This window comes from Aethalodelphis obliquidens, unplaced genomic scaffold (genome assembly GCF_003676395.1).
Source record: "Aethalodelphis obliquidens isolate GAN/ISIS:26980383/991018 unplaced genomic scaffold, ASM367639v1 scaffold6, whole genome shotgun sequence".
NCBI classification, from domain to species: Eukaryota; Metazoa; Chordata; class Mammalia; order Artiodactyla; family Delphinidae; genus Aethalodelphis; species Aethalodelphis obliquidens.
In genome coordinates this window covers 26,718,437-26,733,017 of record NW_020837950.1, presented here as the reverse complement: position 1 = coordinate 26,733,017, position 14,581 = coordinate 26,718,437, and the positions used below count along the sequence as shown (strand labels likewise).

The 14,581-nt window shown below is 38.5% G+C and overlaps 1 pseudogene; it reads left to right on the top strand.

Annotated features, from left to right (window-relative positions):
* LOC113619247 (cytosolic beta-glucosidase-like) overlaps positions 1-9,833 on the top strand; it is a 71,559-nt pseudogene extending 61,726 nt beyond the window's left edge.
* The last annotated feature ends 4,748 nt before the right edge of the window (positions 9,834-14,581 follow it).

Sequence of the window (14,581 nt, the reverse complement as noted above, 5' to 3'; positions counted from 1 at the left end):
AAATGCTTTTTTGTCATTTAAACTCCTTCATATATCATTCCAGTTTTTGACTTAGTCTTAATTCACCTCTGAAGCATTCTAGGCTGAATCACCCATGCACGTGGTCCATGCAATTCCTCCACGCAAGGCCCTAAGCACATAACCCATTACTTACTAAACATGCTATGCGATTTTCCACCTTTGTAGAAATTTTCCTAAGCTCTTCCTCCTGCCTGGATTGGCCTTTTACAAAAACTCCCAACTATATCCGCTGAATGTTTATTCTACTGTTAAGGGCTAGCACAAATGTTTCCTCTTCTTTAGAGTCTTTCCCTATTCCAAGACAAAAGAAATCTTAAAAAAAAAATTCCCATAGCACATTGAAAAACTCTTAGGGTCTTTCTTCCACTCTTTGCTCTTGGCATTATTAATTCCCCTGCTAGACTGTGAGCACTTTGAGTTTAATTCAACCCAACAAACATATATTAAGTGTCTACTGTGTGTCAGGGACTCTGTCTACATACTCATAATGAAGATAAGAGAATCCCTGGAATTTTTTACAGGATAAAAAGGAGATGATTCTGCCTTGTTCACCCCTGTGGCCTAGAACAGTGTCTTGCAGGGATGAATTCAGTAAACACTTAACTGAATTTAATTGAATTAGGTCAATAATAACCATACAGATCACTCTAAGGGCAGTAATGGTTGCCTTTTATTGAGCATGTAGTATGTGCAACTCACTATGCCAAGCACTGCACCTGCTTTTGCAAATTTAATGCTCCGAACAGCCCTGTGAAAGAGGGCCCTCCCTAAACAGAGAGAATCATGGTAATCTGGGGTGTAAGGCTGGGCATAAATTTGCCAAGATGACAAATTTAGTTAGAGCTGAGTTCAACCTAGGTCTGTCTGATGTCAAAAAGTAGGATCCAGAGACATTTACAACCTTACCAAACCACTAGTATTCTTTGTGCTACAATTTCCCTGTTGGTAACATGAGGTGGAAGCACTGAATTACTAAAACTCTTTCCACTGTTCTAGCCTATGATTCTAGCAGTTTGGAGTTTTTAACTGAGCTTCCATTTGGATGGTAAACAACATAAAAATTAAAAAAGAAAACCCCACAAACTTGTAATATAGGTCCATAATCCCTTATGTGAAGTTCTAAAATCCAAAAGGTTCTGAATATTGAATCCATTTTAGTAAGTTTAGGTTTAGTAAGTTAGTAAGCTTTCTAAAACAGATTTAGCAGCAAAAGCTGACCTGAGTTGATGGGAAAGTTTTTTATCATCTCAGTTCATTTTGCTTGGTGAGATTATTTATCTAGTTTACTGCAGAAATATTAAGGGATACTGACCCACACCCACTGGGGGTGTTAAACTTAATACGTAATATGGACTCTGTTTCTTTTCTAAAAATCCTCAAATTCTGAACACATGGCTGCCAAGATTTTCATATAAAGGATTGTGGACCTGTACCTGTACGCCAACATATCCAGTTATTTAAGACCAACTTAAGATACACAGGAGTTCATGGAGCTCACTGTAGATCAGGAATGCAAGAGCAGGGCAGCAGAAAAGCTAGAGGGTAGTGGTGGTGGTGGCTGGAGTCACTGGGGCCACCTGGACAACGTGAAGGATTCACTTGTGCAATTCTCACGTGGGGATCACGTGCTCCCAGCACTAAGCTTTTCATGTTTGGCACCAGCTTTTGTAAAGCCCATAGCTGATTAACATTACAGACTTTTCTATGAACAAAAGGGCAATGGAAGTGCTTCCAGTAGGCAGAATTTCAATAAGTTGTTGCTCATTCTTGTGCAGTGATCTGTTGAAGCAGTTGGAACTGTTTTAGATCAGAAAGGCCATCATTTGTTTTCTCTGTTTAAACATTTTCTCAAAGAGCATGTAAAGAATTAGAGAACCCTTGTCACTATCTTTTCCAAGAAACTCCTGTTTTTGTATTTGACTCCCTATTTTAAAGCTTGATGAGAGGACATTTAGAAACTTGTAAGTAAAATCCTGTGTTCCCAAGCTGGAAGAATATTTTACAAAATGTCACTGTTACACAGTCTTTCTCTTTCAAATGTCAAGGTTTTGAGGTTTAACAAGAAGAGATTGAGCTGGCAACTGAAATCACATTTTTCTATATTTCTCAACTGTTCAAGTGCATTTTCATATCTGCTGCAAATGTAAGTTTCAGGTGATTAGCAAAAGACCCAAGTATTGGAAATAAAAAGGAAAAGGAATGGTTATGCAGAATTTCTTTTGCACTTTAAGATTTAAAATATGAGCACAGTTAGCAGGAATGGTAGTTAAGTAAATAACTAAACAAACATTTATTAATCTCCTACTCTAAGTCGGGCAGTGAGGTAGGCTGAATAATGGCCCCTCAAAGTGTCCATGTCTTAATTCTTAGAAACTGTGAATATATTATCTTACATGGTAAAAGGGACTTTACAGATGTGATTAAGTTAAGGATCTTTAGATGGGAAGATTATCCTGGATTATCTGGATGGTACCACTGTAATCACACAGATGCTTAAAAAAGGGAGGAAAGAGGATCAGAGCCAGAGAGAGAAGATATAAGGACTGAAGCAGAGGTCAGACAGGAGACAAGGTGTTTCAGTGCTGGCTTTGATGATGGAAGAAGGGGCCACGAGCCTCTAGAAGCTGGAAAAGGCAAGGAAATGGATTCTTCTTGAGAGCCTTCAGGAGGAATACAGCTCTGCTGGCATCTTGATTTTAGCTCAGTGAGAACCATTTTGGACATCTGATGCCCAGAACTGTAAGATAATAACTCGGCGTTGGTTTAGGCCATTACATTTGTAATTTATTACCGCAGCAATAGGAAACTAACACAGTCAGTTTGTCAAGAGAAGATAGGTCAGTGAAAGAAATGGGTGGTGTGAGTCTAGCAAGGAGTGAACCTAGAGAGTTATGTGTTTGACACATGGTGGGCACTTGGTCAAAATTAATTCTATGTTAAGACATTTACAGTTTGACTAGGAGAGTTCCAGTGTAGTTATTTTATGGACTGAGATATCATCTTTGCAAGTTTCAGCCACATCCCCTTCTAAGCAAATTTCCCCATTTCTTTGTTCTACATAATCCTGCTCTGCTCTTGGCCGCAGCTGACTGGATGAGGGAAAGACTTATTTTCCTGTGACATATAATTTGTTTAACTTCATTAAAAAAGATAATCCTGCTCAACTGCCTTCCTCTCTCAGGGATGTTTGGAATTGAGGAGCTGAGAGGCTGAGTTGGTGGGGGTAGGCACTAAGGTTATGAGGTGTCATTGGCAGATGGGATGGCCATTTTGAGACCATAGCAAATTGGATGCACAAAGGAAGCTGGTTCTTTGAGCAGGAAGTTGGGATGGGAGACATCAGTCTTTCCTGAGAGGCAAGATTTTCTCAGCTCCCAGCTTTAATTCCTTTAAGTTCCAGTGTGATTTTTTTCCTGTCATTGGGTATCTGACATCACTCATTTCAAATAATGCCCACTGCATCACATACTAACCAGCCTTCTACCTCTAATGTCACCTTTACATTTGAGTTAATGTGAGTGGGCTTCTTTTCCCTATTTCCAAAAGACCTTTAACTTAAATATGCTTCATATTTTCAAAGATCAAATAAGAAGTGGGTTTAATTAAAACAGAGACGATGATAGTAACTACGAAAGAAGGCTGTGGAGATTTTAATACTGAAAATAACCTGGCCCTAAATATCCAGATACAGAACAGGGTCCAAATGACCTCTCAGGGTTTCATGCTCCCTAGATTAGTAACAGATGATCATTTAAAAATACATGTTTATGCATAGGATTAGTTACCCTGAATTGTGTGAGTCTGATAAAGCTAAAGCACTCTCTATTGTTCTCATTCAAAGCTTCACCACTCCTGAGGTGGCACTATTAATATTCCTCTGTTACAGATGAGGAAACGTGGGTGTAGGGAGGCCACATGATTTGGCCACAATCCCTTGACTGAATTGTCTGACTCCAGAGCTCTGCTCTTAAAAGCCTCACTCCACTGCCTCATGGGAAAGTTTCATTACAACAATGAATAAACTGTACAAACCAGAAGTAAAGTGCTCGGTTCTGGGATGATAAATATTAAGTATGCAATGCTTTGTTGCTCTGCCATGTTGACGAGTAAAACAAAGTTTTACTTAAAAACTTTTAACTTCAATTCAATTGCAGATCATCATGTTGTTTGAATTACATTGATTGCCATCATTAATGATAGTGCCGTATCTAATGATGCTTATAAATCATTGATTATTCCAGAAATTAAAAATAAAAAACCCTGATATTATGAATCAGCTCCAAAGTGGTGATTATTAAGGCTAGGGAAACAGTATCACCATGTTTCTGGATCTGAAACATTTGTGTGAGAAGGGGAATGTTGTAGTGGGAAGAGCTCAGTCTTTGTAGTGAGACAGACTGGCTTCAAATGTTGGCTGTGCCATCTGACAACATTGTCGCTTTATGTCCGGTACTCACTCTCTGAATCTTAGTTTTTTCATATGTTTATTGAAACTAAAAATGCCCACCTCTTGTGCTTAGTGCGGGGATTAAACAAAATGTGTGATGTTATGTACATATAGTATGAATGCAAAACATTAAAGCTGATATTATTTTTATATTCAAAGCCAATGGAAGACGTTGGCTATAAAAACCTTAACACAGTCCAGTACCAAGATGATCCCATCATACAAATCTTTGGATATTCCATTTTACAAGTGAGGAAATGTGGGCTTGCAGAGGCCCAGAGATGGGATGGCAGAGTGCTTTTTTAGTGAGAGAGGAAAGAAAAGCTTTATAAACTTTGGTGGGTATACTAGTTTTCCTTGGCTGCTGCGACAAATTATTACAAGCTTACTTGTTTAAAACAATACAAACTTATCACCTTAGAGTTATGTATGTCAGAAGTCTGACACAGGTCTCTCCTGGATGAAACCACAGTGCTTAACAGCGCTGCAATTCTTTTTCAAAGATCTAAGGGAGAGTCTGCTTCTTGGCTCATTTAGTTTGTTGGTAGAATTCAGTTTCTTGTGGTTGTAGGACTGAAGTCTCCATTTCTTTGATGACTGTGAGCTGAGGATCATTTTCAGCTTCTAGAGGCTACCTGCATTCTTGGCCGGTAGATCCCTTCTTCCATCTTCAAAGCCAGCAATAGTAGGTTGAGTCCCTCTCATGCTGCCATCTCTTGTGCCTCTTCTTCTGTTGCTGCATCTCTTCGATCCACTCTTCTGCCATCCTCTTTCACTTCTAAGGACTCATGCAGCTAGATTGGGCCCACTTGAACAATCTAGAGAAATCTTCCCATCTTAAGATCCTTAACCTGAATTACATCTGCAAAGTCCCTTTGCAGTAACATAAAAAGTAAAGTAACATATTCACATATTCTATGGATTACTGCATGGACATCTTGTGGGGCTGGGGTGGGGGTGGTAGCTTATTATGTCCACCCAGAGAGTAATGGCATACAAAAGGGGCTTCCAAGTATGGAGTTGTTATGCACGATTCACATTATGTTCATGCTTGCAAAATAAGTGAGCTGTTGTTAAAAATTACCCGCTTTTACAGACAGATAGGCAGACAACACATGACCTTGCATAATTTGGCTTCTACTTACCCTGCTTACCTCTCACTATTCTTATTGCTCTTCTGCTGAGCTATACACCCTCCTTATGGTGAACTTGCAGTTCCCAGAAGAGAATGAATACACAAACAAACAAAAGCCAGGCCATACATGACAATAGAACTCTGATCCACAAGAGAAGCTCAGGAAGCCAAACGACACCCACTGCAGCAGTTGGCCTAGAATAGTCAGAATGTGGTCAACAACTGCCAGCTTCTCTATTTTTTGCTCCTCTGTCCCCTACTTTGAACTTAGAACCAACCGGAAAAAGCCAAATATGCTTCCCAAACCAATTGCCTGGGATGCCCTTGTTCTAGTTAGCCTACCTCCAGCCTCCCGGTGCCAACAACCTTCAATCAAAAGTACCTGAATCCTCCCCCCATTTTTTTTTTTTTAATAATAAAGCTTTCCTGCTTCCCTGATAGCCTTTAATTATCTGCCAAATGCAGGTGATAATGGCTGACTCCTTGCTACAACAAGCTTGGAATAAGTAAGCTGCTCACATTTGGGTGGGCTTTGTTTATTTCCATTCCTCCTTTGGACTTTTGCACATTTGTTTGCCTTTCTTCTCTTCCTGGATCACTCCTCCTTGCCTTATGTGGGTCATTTATTTTCATCTTTTGAAAATCAGCTTAGATGTCACTCATGACAATAATAATCGTTATTAGGATGATAGCTAACTATGCCAAGAACTGTCCTAAGCATATTCGGTTTATCAGCTCATTAAATTCTCACAACAATTATTGAAATACATTTCTGTTATTGTCCACATTTCACAGACAAGGAAAGATAATTCAGAGAGATAAAGTAACTTGCCCGAGGTCACCAAACTAGTGGGTGAAGGCCTTGGGATAGAACTTAGGTAGCCTGTCACCGTAGTTCACTTTTTAAACCATTATGCTACATTGCTTTCAGAATGTATTTCCAGATGCCCTCAGTTTGGGATAAGGACTCCTTATCATATGTTTAAATAGCATTCTGTACTTTATTTTTAATAATAACATTGTATGATAATTGCTTATGAATTTGTCTGTAGTCCCAACTAAAATTTAAGTTTTCTTTGGACAAGGACAATGTTTATCTTACGTTTGTAAGTCCAGCATATAGTAGTTTCTCTATAAATATGTATTTGAGGAATGAATAAATTAATGATTGAATGAGGGAAACACATGCAAAAATCTAAATTATTATATTTAAAATTGGTAGATAATAAGTTAAAAAAAAGAGAGATAAAGGGACCCTGCTTCTATGCAAACTTTGAATGCAATACAGTTCTACATATGAATTTAGTCATATTCACAACCTCTCAAAACAGGACAGCTTCTCTTTTCTTTGCTTAGTTTCCCTCCATACTCTTAGACATACAATCACATGAAGAACTAATATCAGCCTTTCCTCAGAAAGTCTCTTCCAAGTTGACAGTCATTGTTAGGTTAGACCCAACATCTTCTTGGCATTGGTTTTTAAGGCAGAACATGTCCAACTTAATAACATTCTTCTGAACTCTGCCACATCCAAAAACTCTCTCTCTCACACAGGCAGTGCTGGGAGAATCAGCTGAGAGCCAAGGGTAGCTGTGTATTCCCATGGACTATGTCAGAAATTTAGAGCAAACTCCCCAACTGAGCATTCCTTAATGTGCCACGTCCCTGGCTCACTGCCCTTGTAACCCACACTCTGGGACCGATGCTGAGCCCTTGTGCATGATCAGTGGGTCTCTCTTCCTAGACTTGTGAGACTGATGGGTCTGGAGAAGCACTAAGGCAGCCATTGGGTCCAATTTCTTTACTTATATTGAATACTTTTGAAATCTGTTCATTCATTCAACAACTATTTATTGAATCTCTACTAAATTTCTGGGATTGTCCCAGGATTTGGGGGATCCAGAGATAAATTAGATAGATAAGGCCCTTATTATCAGGGGGCTTGTATTCAAGTGGAGTTGATCTACATACAAACAAGCAAATAAAATAATTTCTTTTTTTTTAATATGAACATATAAATTTATAATTTTTAATTGAAGTAGATTTACAGTGTTTTGTTAGGTACACAGCAAAGTGATTCAGTTATACATATATATCTATTTTTTTTTAGATTAATTTCCCTTATAGGTTAGGATAAAATATTGAGTATAGTTCTCTGTGCTTCACAGTAGGTCTTTGTTGGTTATCTGTTTTATATATAGTAGTGTGTATATGTTAATCCTAAACTCCTAATTTATCCTTCCCCCTACAAATAAAATAATATTAATAAGCATGCCAATAACACAAAGTTAAGTGCTACCGACTTGCCCAAGTGAATCCCTTTCAAAACATACATCTTCCACAATCGTGTTGCCCCATCACATTTCCCTCTCTGATCAGCCAGTCTTCCTTGGACTTCTTCATGTTTCCTCCCAGCCTTTAATTGATTATAGGTAGAAAGTAATGAACCTTATTTTGGTTTAAAGTTATTTAGGATATTATCATTCCTGATCCTCTCCCAATCCTTATTTACTGTCAATGTACTAAAAATAACTTTTCTTATGCTTTTATTTTTCTCCTAGGAATTGACTATTACAACAAGATCATTGATGATTTGTTAACAAATGGTGACACGCCCATAGTGACCCTCTATCGCTTTGATTTGCCTCAGGCCTTGGAAGACCAAGGAGGTTGGTTGTCAGAGGCAATCGTTGAACCCTTCGACAAATATGCCAGTTTTGCTTCAGTACATTTGGGGATTGAGTCAAGCAGTGGATCACTATAAATGAGCCTAATATTTTTGCCCTGCTGGCATATGAGTTTGGTGCATTTCCTCTTGGTGTGCCTTACGTTGGAACTAAAGTTTTATCAGGCAGCTCATAATTTGATTAAAGCTCATGCCAGATCCTGGCACAGCTATGAATCCTTATTCTGATAAGAGCAGAAAGGTATGGTGTCTCTCTCAATTTTTGCTGGCTGGGTGGAACCAGCAGATCCCAACTCAGTGTCTGACCAGGAAGCAGCTAAAAGAGCCATGGCTTTCCAATTGGATTTCTTTGCTAAGCCCATATTTATTGACGGCGATTATCCTGAAGTTGTCAAGTCGCAGGTTGCCCTCACGAGTAAAAAGCAAGTTTATCCATCGTCCAGGCTTCCAGAATTTACAGAAGAGAATAAAGTGATCAAAGGCACTGCTGATTTCTTTGCTGTGCAGAATTATACGACTTGCTGAGTCAGGTACCAGGAGAATAAGAAAGGAGAACTGGGTTTACTCCAGGATGCGGAAGTTGAAGTTTTTCCAGACCCATCTTGTACAAGTTTGGATTGGGTCTGTGTGGTGCCGTGGGGAATACGTAAACTACTGAAATAAATTAAGGTAAATGCACCTTTTGTTTGCGTCCATGTGTATTGAAACATGGGAAGATGGGCAGACGGGCATATTTCTGTGTGTATAAGAACCCGAACAAAGAATGATTTAGGCAATAGCATATACATTTGTTGGCCTGGGAAGAGATGATTAGGATTTAAGTCGATGGAGGTTAACTAGCTGATAAAGGGCTTCAAAGCTATTATTAAACTTAGGATTAAATTAAATCCTAAATTAAATTAAATTCAGTTGTGGCTACAGTAGCTTGGACATATTTTTCAGGCTGGGGTCACAACTGGAATTACTAAAAGGGATAATAAGGGTTGAAATAGCTGGATCCTTTTTGGGTCTCTGTTACACTGGATGGCATCCAGGTAGCTGAAATTAAAAATTTTAAGTTATCAGTTTTCAGGATCCCTGCTGTGTGGGGGGATAGAGGCTGTAGCTGCTGGGAGGGACCAAGGGGTTAAGGAGAAATGACAATCAGCAGATGCTGATGGAAGAAAGATACTTCTGTCTTCTCATTATAACAAAAGTCATTCATGGATATTTGCACAGTTTTTCTTTTCCATTGTTAGTTATAAAAGGTCAGCACGCAGAACATTAAGTTAATAGGGTCAGTGCAATTTGATGAAAACTAGTTTTGGGGTTGTAGTTTAGAGAAGGTAGAGGGGAATGCACCTGATATAATGAGCTTTTTTTTTTTTTTAACATCTGTTTGGAATAAAACTTCTGCTTTCTTGTTCCAGGATATGTATAATAACCCTGTAATTTACATCACAGAGAATGGGTTTCCCCAGGGTGACCCGACATCTTTTGATGATGCTCAACGCTAGGAGTATTTCAGACAGACGTTTCAGGAACTGTTCAAAGGTACCATTTGAAATGATGAAAGATCAATTGTGCAAGCTTAATATAATTTTCCCATGTGCCTATTTGCATTCAGGAAAGACCAATGATTTTGAAAGCTGAAATTCATGTAAATCAGTGTAAAGCCATGTAATTAAGAGAGAGGGGAGAAAAAAAAAAAGTATTTAGGAAGGAGGAAGGTGAGGATTTTGGTCTAGCTTCAACCTGCTGAAATTTAAGCAAGTAAAAAGCGACTGTCTTCAGCATTTTGTGACTCCTGGGTGAAGGTGACATGAATAGAAGGAGTGGTGGCTGTTGGGAGAGAACCTTAGTTATTACAAAAAGATCAGCTGTGACCAACTAGAGCATGTTTATTTGCATACTTTAATATCCTAACTACCAAGAAATGAATTGACAGAATTCTTAAAGGACCAAAATTAAGTATTTGTTCAATAAACTTTAAAGTGGTATGCATCTTCTATCAATGCATGTTTCATTTAAACTGTTACCAAGCAGCAGAAACAGTTTTTATTGTCATATAGAATCTGTGAATTTTGTTTCAAGACAATATTATTATTCTGGTATCTCCTTTTCCCTGATGGGATTCCTTTCATATTTGAAAACAAATGTGAAGGAATAATCTTTAACTGGTAGCACACATTTCTACCCCAGTTAATTTCTCCCTTTTAGCTACCACTTGGAACACTGTTGCTTCGTAAATTTAATTTCTCCTCCCTATAAAGGAATAATATCATAGCAACAAAATTCAATGCAAAATTAGATTTTCAATTTCCTTTTTTTAACCATGATAGGCACAGTTATTTCTCATCATTCTGTTTGAGAGGTCCTGGAATGATTCTTTCCAAAATAAATCAGTAACATACTGGAATCAGCCAGAAGGAATTCTGGAAAGTGACATAAAGTGGTTTCTTTCCCAAACCTAAAATATATTGACTCAGTTCCTCACCTGGGCCTGGAGTTTATTGACAGAGGGCAATTGGACTCCTACAGATTGATCCAAGCAAAATCATTCTTTTGTGTTACAGACAAAACGGATTCATCCTCTGTGTGGGAATTCCCCATCTGATAAGAAAAGGAAATCTCTAGGTTTCTGAGATTCTCCCCACTTCTCCCTATAAATGACCCTATTCATAGTTAATACACTGATGTTCCCAGCTTCACCCCACCAGACAAGTAGGCTAGTTACCATCATCAGATTTATGCATGCCATAGGGAACACAAACGACTTGTCCAAGATTGTTCTGTGCATGTTAGGGAAAAGAGAGAAAAAATTGAAATTGGCTTTCTTCATTCCCAGCTCTGTTTAGTGCTAACATAAAGACATTTCATTGCTCTCTGAAATTGTTTCAAGTACTTTATACAGTCCCTTAGATCTTTAAGACCCTCAAACTAAGATAACTTAAAGATAGAAAAGTTACTGAAGGCAAGAGTAGAAAATGTGAGAAGATTTGGTTTGTGAGCGACAGGAGAGAATAATAGGGTTAGGAACAAAATCCTGTTTTTGAACTTGTTGAATTTCTATTGTACTTTTGAATTGATGTAAAAAGTATCACGTACTTAAACCATTAATTTTTCACAGCATCTACAATCTCTTCTGATTCTTAACATTAGATAATTTATATTCATTGTAATTAACACAAAATATTGTATTTATTTTGATTTTTAAAAAATATGTAGCCTTTCAAAATGTGCAGAAATGTACACATTGACCAAAAACCCTATATTAAGTGTATATTCTGGACTGGGTATAGTGATAGCTATTTTTCATATGTTGTTGTAGTGGACAACAATTTTTTCATCTGCAGTGAAACTCTCTTTTCTAGTAACGAATCTGTTTTTTTCTATGAAATACGCACCTCCCCCCATCCTTAGACTCACCATACCAAGGGCCATGTAAGTAGAATAAAATACTGCCGTTTGTCAATAGATAATTGATTGGTCTAGATATAGGCACATGACATGAGCTGGGCCAATCCCAGTTCTGCCCTAGGATTTAAAACTTGGACCAATCAGTTTGTCTGTCTCATAGCTTGGATTGACCTTGGCAGGCCATTGGTGGCTATGCCTTGCCATGTAAAGCTTAGGGGTAGTGAGAAGGTGAGCTGCAGGTGCCCCAAGGGAAATGGAGACAAGAAACGGGGAGAGATTCAGGAGGGCACTTGCACCTCTAATTCCACTTTTTCTTCAGAGCCAGTTGCATGCGTGTTCTTGAGAAACATTACTTTTACTTACAACTAAGTGCTCTTTCTGCTTCATCTGCTTCTGACTGGATTTCTATCACTTGGAACAAAGAAAGTCTTAATTGATGCCATCATCTCATTTTATTTTCAAAACAGTGAGATGAGGTCATTGCTCCTAATTTACAGATGAGCAAACTGAGTTTCAAAGAAGCTAAGTCATTTGCTCAAGATCACAAAGTTACTAAGTAGTATTTACTAGAACAAGGCAGAATGTGTATATTATTATTACTACTACTGTTGGTGTTGGGCTTTCTGACTCAGAGTGCTTGCTTGTCCCACCACACTTCTCCAAACTTTTCCTCACCTTTGGCGCCCTGGGCTTGCACAGATTCTTTGAAAGTGCTTCATGCTGCTTCTGCAACAGCTGACAGGTCCTACGACCTTGGGCAAAACTCAGACACCCTGTATCCTGCCTCTTGTCAGAGGCACAGAGCTGAAGTTACTGATCGATTTCCTGAGACTCTTCCAAGGTAGCGCTGATGATCTTGGTTAGTGAGAACCTTACTAGTAAGAAGCACCTTGTGTGCAATTAAAAATAATAACAGACCGAGGAAGACATTTGTGGGAAGCGCTGCAGGTGGGAGCCCTCCAGAACCCAGGGAGTCCATAGATGGACTATGGCTTTGTGATTCCCATGAAAAAAGCCCTCCCTCCAACATCACCCATCAAGACAGGCACATAATGACACCATAGTTGGATCAATGGCAGTCTTACTAATCTCTTCAGGTAAAATCCCACAACAATTAATTGAGCAGTAAAAAGAAAGCTAATGTTTCTGTTTCCTTTTGGGAAAGAAAAAAAAAAAAAGAGGAAAAATGTCATTTCAAGAAAAAAAAATCAGCTAACACCTTTTTAATCATTGCATTATTTAAATGCCTTTAAATAGATTGTGTTTTAATTAATGCAGATATAGATGAGAGAAAAGCAACACAGTGGAGACAAAAACACTGTAAATAACATAGAACTAGGCTTGCATTCCAGTTCCAGTTATTCAAGGACGGGCAAAAGGTTCAAACTCCCAAACTCTCAGTTTGTTCAGCAATAAAAATGGGATAACACTTTCCCTGGCAGAGTTGTTGAAAAGATTTTGTTTAATAAGCTATTGTGTTAAAAACCCCAAGCAATTGTCTGGCACATGGTAGGCCCTCAACAGATGGTATAATTATTATTATTACAAAATGTGCATTTTTAAGAACATATTTATCACCCCAAGTTATTTTCCTTATTATTTAAAAAATAGAATACCAAGACATTAAAAAAAAATTCCATCCTCCCTCAAGTCTCTAAGTTATGGCAGAACATTCCCCCATGTCTGCAATTTTCTCCATCATTCTTTTTGGGAAACCTCTGAATGAGTGTTGTAACATTGGCCCTCTGGCTATTTATGAGTGAACCCTGTGGAGGACAAAGCAGCCAGGACCTCCCTCCATTTGTTATTCCTTTGGAGAGGTTGCCAGATTAGGTGAAAAATCAAACCATTGTAGCAGAAACAACTGTCAATCAACTGGGTACCTGGAATTGTTCTGCCACAGGAAGTTTTGGAAAAGCTCAGGGAGCAGTGATCTTCAAAGAGTTAGGCTTTTCTCACATGATATGAATCTTTATTATATACATACAATTTACACCAGTCCTTGCTGCTCTGGAGCCAGCAGGCAAGTTTAAGTTCATATGTAATCACACACAAAGGGATACCTCAATAATCTGAATGTTGATGAGCAGGTGAGAAAGTGTGAGAAATCAAGGGAAGTTATTCTCAATGGGCGATACTTGACCCATGACCTAAACTCTCCTAAAAGGGGATTCCAGTTGGGTTCAACCTGCTCCTCACACCTACCGAATATATGCCTGTTCTTGGCTTGGTTCCCAATCTTTCCTCAACTGGAATGTCATGGTCTTTGCCTTCTTCCTGGCCCAGTCCTGTTTGGGGTAGATCGACTAGCTTGAAGTCAGGCAAGACATGGGTTTGAAATTTAGTTCTTCCACTTACAAGTTCAGTAATTTGGGGAAAAGTCTTAAGCAAACGATACTTCAGCCATCTAATTTTTAAAATGGGGATAATAAGAACATCTATCTTCTAAAACATGGTGAAAAATGAACAAGATAATGCATATCAAGCCTACATACAGAGTCTGGTACATTAAGAAAGATTCCATAATGATGGTTAATTTTGGGGGGCATCTCTGAGCCCTCTGAGAGTTGGAGCTGTGTCTTTTTTATAGTTATATCTTCAGCCCAGAGTACCGTTTCTGTCATGTCGTAGCTTTCTACATGTGTTTGTTGAATTTGGTTGTGTCTATCAGAGAAGAGTTAGTCAATGGATAATGAGAAATAAATGATGAAATGATTGGGAACTGTATTTTCTTTCCCTAAAGAAATATACCCCACACAGGAAAAAAAATGCAGCCTTCTGGAAAGTTTCTGAGCCAGCCCAACTTTCCAGTGAGATCCATGCCTGAGTTAGCACAGTAGTAGATGATTGCAGAGAAGATTTGTTAATGACCAGCTTTAGGCTTTTAATGACA